At 38.8% G+C, this 13,228-nt stretch overlaps 1 long non-coding RNA gene and 1 other non-coding gene across 2 annotated transcripts; both read left to right on the top strand.

The window, feature by feature from the left end:
- Positions 1-200: 200 nt before the first annotated feature.
- On the top strand, positions 201-10,954 carry LOC129629257 (uncharacterized). Its single transcript, XR_008703110.1, has 4 exons — positions 201-293; positions 2,398-2,485; positions 5,513-5,618; positions 10,854-10,954. It is a non-coding gene; the product is annotated as an uncharacterized LOC129629257 (long non-coding RNA).
- Positions 8,203-8,309, top strand: LOC129629374 (U6 spliceosomal RNA). The gene has a single exon (XR_008703207.1). It is a non-coding gene; the product is annotated as a U6 spliceosomal RNA (small nuclear RNA).
- Positions 10,955-13,228: the final 2,274 nt, after the last annotated feature.

The following is a 13,228-nucleotide window of genomic DNA, read 5'->3' as shown; positions in this document are numbered from 1 at the left end:
TCCCCTCCTCCATAATGTGATCATTTTTGAAGACAGAGTTTTTCAGAAGGTCATTAAGGTTAAATTCCTCATTTAACCTTAATTATTACATAAGGGTGTAATCTTAATTGAATAGAACTAGGATCATGAAGAGGATTAGACACCAGAGCACACCCCCCTCCCCACCTCATATATCAGGGAAAGGCCCTGTGCAGATGCAGAGAGAAGGCAGCTGTCTGCAAGCCAGGAAGAGAGGCCTAACCAGAAATCAACCCCTAGGGTACCGTGATCTTATATTTCCAGCCTCCCGAACTGTGAGAAAATCAATTTTTGTTATTTTAACCACCCTTGTTATGACTGCCCCAGCTGACTAAAACACTACCTATGTATCTATCTGGATATGCTTTTGTGTATGTGGGCATGGTCAGTCATGTCTGACTCTAAGACACCATGGACTGTAGCCCACCGGGCTCCTCTGTTCATGGGATTTCCCAGGCAAGAATACTGGAGTGGGTTGCCATTTCCTTCTCCAGGGGATCTTCCTGACCCAGAGATTGAACCCGTGTCTCTTGCATCTCCGACATTGGTCGGTGTGTTCTTTACCACTGCACCACCTGGGAAGCCCCTCTGGATATGAGATTTGTCTCCTATTCCCCTTGCCTCTCCTGGACTTCTCCTTTTGGCCACTTCAAAGGGCTGGTGTGCTTTGAGTTGATCGATGAGTGATCTGCTCTTGCATTCATGTGAGTGAAATCCCATCCCAGCATGGACTGCAGCTGATGCAGCCATGAGCAGCTGCAGGAGGTTGTCTTCAAATTGAAGTCATCTAAACCTCTGTTTACTTAGATGCATACAGGGAAAAATGAAAAAAAGGAAAATAGATGAGGAAGAATTCTGTGTCCTATGTCTAGGTCAAAGTATGGACACCAAAGGATTGTTAGCAGCATCATTTTCTGAAGTCAGCATGTTCTCTCTACTAAAGCAAGAAAAAAGTAAGAGAAACCCTTCATCTTTATATACCTCTAGAGTGATGAAGTAAAATAGCTTTCTTCAAACCAAAAATACAGGTGCAAAGTTTCAAAATAAAACCTCCACTTCCTGCCGAAGACAATAATAATAAAATGGCTCGTGTTTATCAGATCCTTTCTATGTGCCAGGCACTGTGCTGTGTGCATAAGAGAGATTATCTCATTTAAAACAAACAAAAGCCAACTGATTTTCATAGCACTTAAAATGTTTCCAGAACTGTTCTAAACACTTCTCATCTATGATTGCATTTCTTCACAGACCAACCCTACGAGGGAGGAGGAGAAGTCCCATTTCACAAGGGAACTGAGGCTTATAGAAAGCACAAGTATTTGTTGAAAGTGCAACAGTTGGAGACCTGCAGAGCCAGCATCCCATCCCAGGGAACTTATTTATGACTCAGCAGAAAGAGGGAAAGGTAGAGAGAAACTCAGAACATGGTCTCCCCACTCCTTGGTAGAGGCTAGATCCAGAAGAACTACCAACACTGTCTCATCAGAGCCTCTCATTCTACCAGAGAACAAAGGGCCAAGCTTGGGAAAGTGACACAGCTAGAAATGGTCCCCAGGTTCCCCGATGGACTCACCTGTCCACCTGCAGCACAGAGCTCCTTACAAGACAGGACCTGACTGGAGCCACAGTTTACAGAAGGAAAGGAGGCCTTGCTCAAAGAGATGGATAGGCCTTAGAAAATGTGAAGTCTCATCACTTTCTCTATCTCACACAAAATGGCATCCCCAGACATATTATCCAGGACCTAAATACTGATACATGATCCCAGTCTCAGAATTGGGGTCGGGGGTGGATTGAAATGACTTTGTTTCTTGAGGGAATCTGTGCTGTCTATTAGCATGAAAAGATGGGGGACTAGACACCACAAATGCTTGTCAAATTAGGACGACAGTAAATCAAAGACCCTAATCTCACAAGCAGTTTGTGGTGTCCAGTCCCCCATCTTGTTGTGTTAACAGGCAACACAGATTTCCTCAAGAAACAAAGCCATTTGGACTGTAAATCAAAGACAGGCTTCCCCAGTAACTCAGCTGGTAAAGAAGCCTTCTGTTAATGCAGGCGACTCAAGAGACATGGGTTCAGTCCCTGGATTGAGAAGATCCCCTGAAGAAGGAAATGACAGTCCACTCCAGTATGCTTTCCTGGGAAATCCCATGGACAGAGGAGCCTGGTGGGTTACAGTCCCTGGGGTCGCAAAGAGTCGGCTGACTCGCATGCATGCAAATCAAAGACAAGCCTGTTCTTACTATTTGAAATCAGATTCCCTTGTGTACAGAGATGTTATCAAGTTTGCTATCTGTTCTGATGTTATGGGGCCCCAGTGAAATTCTAGGGAGAATATCCAAGAGAATGCTTTACTTTTTTTTCCCTGTTTTTTAGGTATTTGTTTGCAAGCCCAAGGCCTGGGGATACAAACCAGAGGAACACCCATCCATTGTTGCTCCAGTCCTGGCTTTCTAGCTTGCTGGTGAGTCTACACCTCCCCATCTCTAAGGACCCACTGGGGCTTAAAGGTGGTCCTAACCCTCACCTTCAGGAAGCAGCTTTCGTGCCCTGCTTCAGGGACCTTCTGGGTGCCACACAGATGTATTGGTATCAGCAGGAATTTGCTACTTTCCATCATAAGAGCCATAAAATATTTCTTGTCTGCATTGATTCTGAAGACAGATACAGAAGTACATTGAGAAATATACAATGTGGTTTTTTTTCCTGCCTTTACTAGCTCCCCCAAACTAGGGTCCAAATATAAGATTTCCTTTCACACTTGGCCGGATATAAAATGACATAAACAGCTGAAAAGACTTTGGGGAATTATGTGAGTCCCTTGAAGATGGCTGTCAGAGTTTACCGCTAATTGTGTCAAATTTTCTATTGCTCTGCAAGAAGAGCATTTTCAAAATAATGAGCATTTGCATTGAGGGTTAGCTGGAAGAGTTTATTATTGTTGATGATGATTGTTTTGTTCTGTTTTGTGTTTTTAATAAGTGGAAGGTTGTATACATCCAGCCTATTAAAGAGACCCTTTCTCACCTCAGTATATCTTCCAAAGTAGACACATCAACCCCTTTCAAAATTATCCTTGTTTACTTTTCTCAGGAATCCACTTAACACTAGTCATGCTATAGAAACATGTTTTTTAAAAAATGAATTACCAAGGATGCATCAAATTGGTGAAAGCCTACAAAATATAATTTCAGGAAGGTATAACAGAGGTTTGAAACTATATCCTCAAAGGTTATACAAAACTCTAAAGAAAAGACCCTCTTTGCACAAGAGAACAAATTTATTTACATAAATAAAGGATGTGTTAGACTCAGAATATAGATAATCTCTGCTCTCCATGGCCTGGGACAAAATATTATATGAAAGGTAGAAGCTCTCTAGTGAGTTTAATACGTTTTAAAATCTTATTTGCACTAAGAAAGTTTTGAACACTCCCCAAATCCAGAACATTTGGTGGAATTTGGTGTGTTTAAGCTGTGGTTGAGTTCTTGTTTTGCCTAGTAATGCCGTGCAGTTCCATATGTTGTATGTCAAAACTGAAGATAATTTTTCTTTTGATTGAATAAACAAACAAATCCTTCTTCTCAAGGAGAGAGTTTTACAGAATTGGGCAGACTGAAGCTTTGTGTGTGTTAAGAAGTATTAATAATCTGATAAAACACACCTGCGGATTTTGAGTGGCAGCATATGGCACGCAGATGTATGAAGCACCACCTCCTAGGGCATGTTTTATTGGCTTAGAAGAGCAAAGGAGACGCTGATGAACCTTGTGGATGGAGGCAGGGAATGCACTTCATCTCAAGAAAGCAAGATGTCACAGATTGTGGTAGTAAATGCCATTTCAAAGATGTAGATAGACATGATGAAAATCAGACTATCCCAGGATCTCGTTGTGTGAGCCCTTGGAAAATAGTGTGGATAAAAATAATCTAAACTTAGGTGCCTGGTCTTCCGAATGATTGAAAATCTAGGCTTGGTTTTCTAAGGGCTCATCCTAGCTCTGCAAACTGGCTGTGTTCTTGTGTAAGCTTATCTTCCTCAACTAACTACAGATAATCATAGTACCTATTCACTGAGTTGACAAGGAGATCGGAGGATCTTATTTTAAAATGTCCATCACATCATTTAAACTATTAAATATCGAAAACTCTAACAAGTCCAATGATAAGTGATCAATCCATGTAATATTATTTTATAACTCAATTAGTACGTTCACTTTATAGATCACAGTACAATTTGCAACTATATATTCATAAGCTCATATATTTAGTAAGACTTACAAGAAAACACAGCACAATGCTAACTGGGTTTTTGTCTGGTTAGTGAAACTTTGAGGGAACTTGATTTTTCTTTCTTTTTATGTGTCACATCTTCTGCAATGATCTTATTTTTTATCAGAAAAAAATTACCTTATAAAATGAATAAATTAATTTTGCTTTCCATAAATAAAATTCAAAATTTGTAGAAATAGTTCTCCATCATTGTACATAGTACCAGATTGTGTTGATTGAAATTCGGACCTTATATCTGAATCTTTGCTCTATTACCTACTGACTGTGTTACCTTATGCAACTCAGTAAACTCCTGTTCTTGTTTCCTCTTCTATATAATAGAAATAATAGTAACTACCTCATGAGGTTGTTGTGAAGATAAAATAAAGCTATCCATGTTGCAAAAGAGATGCTCAATAAATATTTAATAAATTCATTCAACTATACTGCAGCATTTTAAAAGCCTGGGAAGATCTTCCCTTAACAATTCTTATCCATAGTTTTATTTCCAATTTAAGAAAAATCATTCAAACTTGAAAATAAGGCAAAAGCATGACTCTATTCCCTTTCAGAGCCATACAGGACTATTGAACAAACCCACATGAGGATCCATTTTTTATCTAAGGAAAGACAACTGCCTTTGATTTGTAATTGTCTCGATTAGGGCCTGGAATTTGTTAAGTTCCATCTTAACTTGTACAAAATGGATAAGCTGCAAATTATTTTTGTCCAGTAGAGACGCAAATAATTTCCGTTCAGTAGGAAATATAACTCCAAAGGTTAAGATTTTATTATACTGCAGGACATTAATCAGTTTGGAATCCAATTTTGCAGCCTTATTTTAGCATTCTTTTTTACACTGACTATAATTTTTTCACATTTTCTCCTTTGAACTAGGTTTACCATCCTGCTATTTCTTTTATTAATGAGGCAAATAAATCTCTGATACAGGCTTACTATATATTTGTATTAGATCCATGTTTTTTAACTCATTGAAAATTATACTTTAACACTATTGGACATTTTTTTCATTAGCAATTTAAAATATATAAACAGACATTTACCCTCGTAAGCATGACATATAAAGTCTTACTAGGGATGAGTATAGCCCTGAAAGGAAAGATGCTACATGGAATCTTATATCAGGAATTGTTGTTGCTTAGTTGTTAAGTTGTGTCTGATGTTTTTGTGACCCCATGTACTGCCCACGTATTTTCCAGGCAAGAATACTGGAGTGGGTTGCTGTGCCCTCCTCCAGGGGCTCTTCCCAACCCAGGAATCAAATCTGCATCTGCTGCATTGGCAGCTGGATTCCTTACCACTAAGGTAGGTAAGTAGGTAAGCCTGATCTGGCCATGCCTCAGATATGAACATTCTCAAAATGTGGTCTGTGGACCCACAGAAGTGCCCAAGAAGTTTTTAGGGCCAAAGTCAAAATGATTTTCATAATAACACTGTGATACTTGCTTTTTCACTGATTGCTCTACAGTAATGGTGAGTAACACTGTTAGCACCTAAAAGTGACAGTAAACAACTGACCATTACAGTCTTTTCCAAATGAACCCAAAAGAAGAAAACCAGATTTTCTTAATAATGTCCTTGGTGAGGCAGTAAAAATTGCTAATCTTATTCAATCTCACCCCTTGAACATGTTTTTTAAAATTCAGTGTGACAAAATTGTTGTTGCTCAATTGCTCAGTCATGTCCAACTCTGAGACCCCATGGATCGCAGCATGCCAGGCTTCCCTGTTGATCACCAACTCCCAGAGCTTGCTCAAACTCATGTCCATCGAGTTGGTGATGCCATCCAACCATCTCACCCTCTGTCGTCCCCTTCTCCTCCTGCCTTCAATCTTTTCCAGCATCATGGTCTTTTCTAATGAGTCAGCTCTTCGCATTAGGTGGCCAAAAAATTGGAGCTTCAGCTTAGCATCAGTCCTTCCCCTGAATATTCAGTACTGATTTCAGTAATGACTGGTTTGATCCTTGTAGTCCAAGGGACTCTCAAGAGTATTCTCCAATACCACAGTTCAAAAGCATCAATTCTTCAGTGCTAAGCCTTCTTTATGGCCCAACTCTCACATCCAAAATAGAAAATATGAAAAAACACTTCTGCTAAATACTGAACATGTCTCAAGAAAAGGTACATGTGTGATTGAGTTGCAAGCTGAATTAGCTGCTTTTTTCCCATGGGCTATCATTTTTAATTGGTTGAAAGGATATCTGTCAAACCACAGGTATTCAGACCTGGGGATCTGGCAGACATTTTCTCAAAAATGAATGAAGCAAGCCTGTCACTTCAAGGAAATCAACTGGTAGTGTCTATTGTCAATGAGAACAACTATACTTGTGAATACTAGGATTTTAGAGAAGCTGTATCACCACTGTAAGCTTGACAACTTCTTCAAATGTAAAGGCTTTTTTCGTGAAGTAAGTGGTACAATGTTTCATGTTATGGAGTGGAATGAGTCAATGTTTAGAAGAGCTACATAATTCAGTGAACTAATATTTTCCAAAGACTATTGAATGACGTTATAAAATTATGTATGGTAAAGAAAAAGATGCAGTCAAAGATGGACCAGTGGGTTTTAATATGCAAGATACCACCTGTCAAGTTTTGATGTAGTATCAAAGAAGAATGTCCTCAATGATAAATGTAAAATATTTAAAACCAGTTACGTACAGCTCTAGTGGAGAAGAACAATATAGCCAGAGCAGAGCTTAAAAGGAACATTAGGGGAACTTCCCTGATGGTCCAGTGCCTAGACTTCATAGTCCCAATGTAGGGGCCCCAGATTCAATCCCTAGTCAGGGAACTAGATCCCACATGTCTCAGATGAGTTTGCATGCCACAGCAAAAGATCCCAAGAGTTGCAATTAAGACCTGGCACAGCCAAATAAATGATAAAAATAAATATTAAAAAATATAATTAGGCCTTAGGCAAGAATATCCACAATGATCTGAAAAGGCTATTGAAGTGCACTTCCCTTTTCTAACTGTACTATCTGTGTGATGCTGAATCTTCTTCCTATTTTATAACTAAAACCATGCATCCCAGTAGATTGAGTGTACAAGCAGATATAAGAACCCAACTATTTTCTATCAAACCAAATACAAGGAGAACTAGAAGAGTTGAAAATGATGCTATTTTCACTAAATATGCTTTGTTTTGGAAAATACATTTTACTTTAAAATGTTATTTATGTTAACATGTACTGTGTTTAGTATTGTTTTAAAATTATTTTAACATAAATATGTATATTTAAAATTGCTAATATAGAAGATATCAATACATATGAAACACATTAAAAAAAAAAGCTCTTTGGGTTCCTCAATAATTTTAAGAGTATAAAGAAGGTTCTGGAGACAAAAAGTTGGAGTGGCACTGCTCTAATATACAGAAGCACAAAGATCTCTCCATGCTCAATTAGGTTTATCTAAAGAACAAAGTAATCTTTTAGCTAAAGTTAAAAGAGTAAAAGAATGAGAAGTTTAGGAACTTGGGGCATTATATAGTTTGAGAATAATCTGAAGTATAAAAGTTCTGTGAAGTTTTCACAACAGGTTGGAAGGCAAACAATGAAACTATGGTTTGATGAATAATCTTTGTTAAATGTCTGGGAAGAGCTCATATTAAGGTTCCATTTAAATAGACACAATGCTTATTTTAAAAAATATTTACTTTATGAGTATCCACATAAAAGGCCTTCCTTTACAATACTGTTGATACTAATTCTATTTTTGTGTGTTAATCTATGACCAAACACACAAATGTACCCAAAGTTTACACAGATGTCTCAATAGGAGGTTGAGGGGCTGCGTTTGGTTTTCAGTTGGTTCCCAAATGGAGGCAATATCTTTATCAACTTGGTGATAGAACTTTTAGAAAATCATTAAAACTCCTTTGTTGTGCTTGCTTCGGCAGCACATATACTAAAATTGGAACGATACAGAGAAGATTAGCATGGCCCCTGCGCAAGGATGACACGCAAATTCGTGAAGCGATCCATATTTTTACATCACAGCAGGATCCTCTTTGACCCACCTCCCAGAATATTGGAAATAAAAGCAAAAATAAACAAATGGGACCTAATTAACCTTAAAAGCTTCTGCACATCAAAGGAAACTATTAGCAAGCTGAAAAGACAGCCTTCAGAATGGGAGAAGATAATAGCAAATGAAGCAACTGACAAACAACTAATCTCGAGAATATACAAGCAACTCCTACAGCTCAACTCCAGAAAAATAAATGACCCAATCAAAAAATGGGCCAAAGAACTAAATAGACATTTCTCCAAAGAAGACATACACATGGCTAACAAACACATGAAAAGATGCTCAACATCACTCATTATCAGAGAAAGGCAAATCAAAACCACTATGAGGTACCATTTCACACCAGTCAGAATGGCTGCAATCCAAAAGTCTACAAGTAATAAATGCTGGAGAGGGTGTGGAGAAAAGGGAACCCTCTTACACTGTTGGTGGGAATGCAAACTAGTACAGCCACTATGGAGAACAGTGTGGAGATTCCTTAAAAAACTGGAAATAGACCTGCCTTATGATCCAGCAATCCCACTGCTGGGCATACACACTGAGGAAACCAGAAGGGAAAGAGACACGTGTACCCCAATGTTCATCGCGGCACTGTTTATAATAGCCAGGACATGGAAGCAACCTAGATGTCCATCAGCAGATGAATGGATAAGAAAGCAGTGGTACATATACACAATGGAGTATTACTCAGCCATTAAAAAGAATACATTTGAATCAGTTCTAATGAGGTGGATGAAACTGGAGCCTATTATACAGAGTGAAGTAAGCCAGAAAGAAAAACACCAATACAGTATACTAACGCATATATATGGAATTTAGAAAGATGGTAACAATAACCCTGTGTACGAGACAGCAAAAGAGACACTGATGTATAGAACAGTCTTATGGACTCTGTGGGAGAGGGAGAGGGTGGGAGGATTTGGGAGAATGGCATTGAAACATGTAAAATATCATGTATGAAACGAGTTGCCAGTCCAGGTTCGATGCACGATACTGGATGCTTGGGGCTGGTGCACTGGGACGACCCAGAGGGATGGTATGGGGAGGGAGGAGGGAGGAGGGTTCAGGATGGGGAACACGTGTATACCTGTAGCGGATTCATTTTGATATTTGGCAAAACTAATACAATTATGTAAAGTTTAAAAATAAAATAAAATTAAAAAAAAAATCCTAAGAATACCAAAAATGAAAGTGATAGAGAATCTCCAGTGCCAGTCCTTGAGATTAGGAATCCGAGCAGGAGTTTATCAAGGAAGGAGCCACCCAGCTGAGGAAGCAGCAGAGTCAGATGGAGGATGGAAGAGAGGGCATGGCAGAAATATGAACTAATCACAAGTCTGCCTGGAAACTGGAAAGAATCCAAGGCAGTTAGGTCTCTTATTGAATCATGAACCAGGCTATCAGAGTGGCATGGAGAAGTCACAAGGCTAAAAATAATTATGTTAGGCTCAGGCTTCTGTGGTTTAAGGAGAATAATTGATGTTTAAAGTAGCCTTGGTGACATACAGTTTTGTTTCTCATCGTGGGACTATAGGGGGATCCCATGAACAAGTATGGAATTAGTATCTCTCTAAAGAAAATGAGAGACATCACTTTTCCCCCAAAAGTCCATCTAGTCAAAGCTATGGTTTTTCCAGCAGTCATGTACAGATGTGAGAGTTGGTCCATAAAGAAGGTTGAGCACCAACGAATTGATGCTTTCAAACTGTGGTGTTGGAGAAGACTCTTGAGAGTCTCTTGGACAGCAAGGAGATCAAACCAGTCAATCCTAAAGGAAATCAATCCTGAATATTCATTTGAAGGACTGATGCTGAAGCTGAAACTCCAGTACTTTGGCTACCTGATGCAAAGAGCTGACTCATTGGAAAAGACCCTGATGCTGGGAAAGATTGAGGGCAGAAGTAGAAGGGGGTGACAGAGGACGAGATGGTTGGATGGCATAACCAACTCAATGGACATGAGTTTGAGAAAACTCCAGGAGATAATGAGGGACAGGGAAGCCTGGCATGTCGTAGTCCTAGGGATTGCAAAGAATCAGACACGGCTGAGCGAATGAACAACAAAGAAAGGTAGGGATTCGTGAGTCCTTCAAAAACTGTTCTGGAATTATTAAATGTTAACAATAGAGGAAACCTTACTAATAATCTCTGCCAACTTTCTCATTTAAAAGAATAAAATGCTTTAAAGTTTAAAAAAAAAACTCCTTTGTTGACTTAATATTGATGAAATTCTCATCATAGTAAAGAAACAATGTTTCATTCAAGTGCCAGGTTAAATTCTGGAACGCTATAGGTAAGGTCTCATCTAAAGATTAGCTCTCCTAATATGTTGGTTATCACCTTTTAAAACTGATTTTATGTGTTCTTCAAAAGCCAGGAAATAATCCCTGAGAATCTGAATCCAATAAGTTGACCCATGCTGCTTGGGAAAAAAAAAAATGTAAGGAAAAAAAGCACAAGGGTATCCAATTTCATGTTGAATGAAAATGTCTTTTCGCATTTCAGTTGCACACTTCAGTTTTCATAGTCAAGTCAAACTAAAAATTATGATGATGGTGATGGAAAGAAGAAGACTATGAGATGATGGAGGAGGAAAATATAGCAATTCTTATTTCCCATTTTGTCAAGTAAAGACATTGAAAAAAAAGACTCTTCTAAATCCACTATGTTGTGAAATAAAAGGCATTTTAACATCAAGAGAAGTGTGAAGGATACAGTTTCAGAATAAATGGCCTCCCTTGTGGCTCAGCTTGTAAAGAACCTGCCAGCAATGCGGGAGACCTGGGTTTGATCCCTGGGTTGGGAAGATCCCCTGGAGAAGGGAAAGGCTACCCACTCAAGTATTCTGCCCTGGAGAGTTCCATGGACTGTACAGTCCATGGGGTCACAAAGAGTCGGACATGACTGAGCAACCTTCACTTTCACTTTTCATTTCACTTTCTTTAAGATAAGCTAACTAACAACCACCTTACACCTGATTGGATGGATAGATATAGATAGATAGATAAAATGTATATGCATGGTTATATACTCTTTATATATAAGTGTATGCACACACATACACACAGAACAATGCCTGGCACTAAAAAGTGTTTATAAAATGATAATATTATATTTAGGTTTTACACAGTTAGCTTTTTAGTAGAGGATGGAATGGAAGCTATAACACTAATGGGAAATGGTGGTTATAATTTAAAAATATGTATGAACTTCCTGGATTTTTGCTTCATTTTATATTTTATTCAAACTTTGAAGATATTTGAATAAATATCACAGAAGATAAAACTTCATGTTTCCCATGAAATCTTCTCAACAGGCCTCCAAGAGGAGAAAGTGAGGAATCTAAAATAATATTAAATATTTCTAAGAAGCAAATCTTTCAACAGGCTTAAAACGTGAGGTTATATACAAAACAGGGCTTCCCAGGTGGCCCAATTCGTAAAGAATCCACCTAGCAGTGTAGGAGAAGCAAGAGACACAGATTTGATCCCTGGGTTGGGAAGATATCCTGGAGTAGGAAATAGCAAACCACTTCAGTATTCTTGCCTGGAGAATTCCATCCATGGACAGAAGAGCCTGGTGACTATAACACAGGGGGTCGTAAAGAGGCGGACATGACGGCATACACACCCGGAAACACACACATACGTAAAAACATATATGTAGTTATATAGTATACATATGATTTCTATATATAGACATAAATATAGATATCCAGCTACCTTAATATTGATTTGCAATGTTAAAATGAAATCCCAGTCTTCTGCTGATCTGGCTGATTGCTTTGATTAGGCTGGCAGATGAACATTTATCCAGATTTACCTGTTATTTTTTCATTTTGTGGAGGATAGTGGAGCTGGTGGCAATTCTATACAGATAACACAACTGATAGGAGCTACAAGACCTTCTTTTGGTAGTTTTATGCCAACCCTTTTACAAATTCTACACTGGCATTTTTACTCATAGCTGAAGTAATTTAACCTTCATGATATAACACTTAAAAATATATCATAATCTAGTTAGTCACTGAACTAGAAGAATCCAAGAAATATGCCCTGTAATTATCAGGGTATCACTCTTGGAGTTGGGAACCAAATGATCTGTAACTATTTCCCTGGCTAAGCCACTTAACAGTCCTCAGCATCAGCTATGTGTCTTTTTTCTAAATGAGGCCAGTGCGATGTTCCTAGTAGAGCTGCTGTAGAGACTAAATAATCATGATACTTAAGGCAACACTTTAGGAGCTCTTCTCTCAAAGTTGCCATCTCTTGATAGGTTATGATTTCATCCTTACAGTTTCTCACTTTAAAAACTTTGGATTTGCCCTTAACATTTTTCTTTCTTTCACACCCACCCAATGTCTGGTCAGTGAACAAATCCTCATGACTCCATTTTCCAAATGTATCTATAATCTCACCCTTTCTCACCTCCACTGCTCTCACTCTGACATAAGCCAGAACCATCTCTCACCTGGATGATGCAGCAGCCTCCTTCCTCGCACAGTGGCTGGAGTGGTCCCATTACTGTGTACCCCAGATACATCTCTGCTCTGTTCAAAACATCAATCCTGCTCTTCACTAAAGCCCAAGTCTTCACAGTGACCTACAGGGCTCTTCCTGATCTAACCTCCTGTTCTCATTGAACTTCTCCGTCTAATTATCTCCCTTGCTCCTTCAATTACATTATCTAGACCTTATAGCTGTTTTGCAAACATGTCAAGAATACTTCTGCATCAGGGCCTTTACCTTGGCTGTCTTTCTGGACCAGAAAACTCTTCCCCCAAATAACTACAAGACCACCACTACCTGTTACTCCATTTCCCCACTTAAATGTCACCCAATCATTGAGGCCCTTCCTTGCTGATTTGTGTCAAATAGCAT

The sequence above is a fragment of the Bubalus kerabau genome, chromosome 15 (assembly GCF_029407905.1).
Source record: "Bubalus kerabau isolate K-KA32 ecotype Philippines breed swamp buffalo chromosome 15, PCC_UOA_SB_1v2, whole genome shotgun sequence".
Classification (NCBI taxonomy): Eukaryota; Metazoa; Chordata; class Mammalia; order Artiodactyla; family Bovidae; genus Bubalus; species Bubalus kerabau.
This window is presented reverse-complemented; position numbering and strand designations above follow the sequence as displayed.